Raw genomic sequence first — 1,761 nt, 5'->3', positions numbered from 1 at the left:
AAACTGGGAAACAGAAGAGAAATAAAATGAAGGATCCTGCTTTGGTGGAATACTGTGAGGAGAAGACAATAGGGAAATAAGCTTAAAGGTGAGAGCTAGAATCCAAAGGAACTATTGGGAATCTTAGATCTCTTCCAGTAGCAGAGAATTTTGAAATTTATCCCAAGAGAAAGACATTCCAAGTCCTGTTTAAGTGCTACAGAATGGTACTGCATGTTTAATCTCTAGGATGGTCATTAAAATTGTGACATTTAGACAGTGCTTTTTACTTTTAAAAAGCGTTGATGTAAGAAACATCCAAACCTGTAGAGAATTTTAATGAGTTTATTTGAGCCAAACTGACGACATATGCTGGGGAGCAAGATATGAAATGCTCCAGAAAATCACAGTTTTGCAGCTTCTTTTATGCATTTGAAATTAAGAAGGGAACTTAATGAAGATTACGTGGAGGAGAGAGAAAGGCAGGGATTGGAATACAGGGTATTGAGCAAGATGGCGTGCTTTCTTGAGGGAGGTTGCAGCTTATTACAAAGGTATGTTAACCTACATGCACAAAAACAAAGGACAGGGCTTGCTTAGGGCAAAGATAAGTTGTTTGCTAATGAAGTTATTTGCCTGGAACATGACTACCCACCACAACCTTCACAGTTAGGAATTTATGATTGGATCATCCTGTGAGGTTACTTTCCACAAAACCCCCCTTTTTTTTTTGGTCCACAAAAGCATTCAAGACTATCCTCTTATTGAGTGCCATCAACTGTCATATAATACAGATTACTGAATGTCCTTACTTTATAAATAAGGAAGTAGAGGCAAGGTAGTGCCCAATATTTAGTAGAAGAGGAACAACAGTTAATGCACATTAAGAACTGTATACTAAACGCTCTGTATGTATCATCTAATTTAGTTCTTCACACACCCTAGTGATTAGATTTATATGGAGATAAGGAAACAAGCTTAAAGAGACAAAGTAATTTGCCCAAGGCCATACAGTGCCAAGGTTCAGCTTCCAATCTGAATCCTTCTGACTTCAAAATGTGACCACATAATCTCTACTCTAGTGTATCTCAGAGTTTGGTCCCCAGTCGGCAGTACAGGCATCACCTGGGGCCTCGTTAGAAATGAGGATTCTCAGACCCACACCCCCCAGTCCTATTGAATCTGAAACTCTGAAGATGGGGTCCAGTAATCTGTTTTAACAAGTGCCCCAGATGATTCACATGCATGATATTTTGCATGGAGTTTGGGGAGGCTCTCTGCTTTGTAGCTTCTCATCAGTCAAATCTAACTCTTCCAGAAGAAACTCTGTCAAACCCGATTTGACCAAGAGGAATAGTAATGTGTAATATTTTGGGGCTCTAGCACATAACAAGCACTTAATAAATGTTAGGTACTGTTATGATTGTGTGCCAGGTACTATCCTAAACTGCTTTACCTACATTATCTCATTTAAACCTCTCAAAATTAAATAAGGCAAGGACAATAAGAATTCCCATTCTACGGCTGAATAAACTGAGGCATGGAGAGAATATCTTACTCTAGTTCACATAGTTAGCAAATGTCAGTGCTTTACTTCGAACATCGACAGTGTAATTCTAGAGCCTGAGTTCTTAATCACTTCCTTGTGTATCATGGCTTGGAGAAAAGGTTGATTAAGCTCTACAGCTTAAAGTAAATTCAACTTTGGCCTTCCAGATTTCAATTCAGTTTTGCAGGCTCACATATACGCTTCAAATCACTTCCTGCCCCCTTACCCTATAG

This window comes from Pteropus vampyrus, unplaced genomic scaffold (assembly GCF_000151845.1).
Source record: "Pteropus vampyrus isolate Shadow unplaced genomic scaffold, Pvam_2.0 Scaffold9, whole genome shotgun sequence".
NCBI lineage: Eukaryota > Metazoa > Chordata > Mammalia > Chiroptera > Pteropodidae > Pteropus > Pteropus vampyrus.
Note: the sequence above shows the minus strand (reverse complement) of the source record.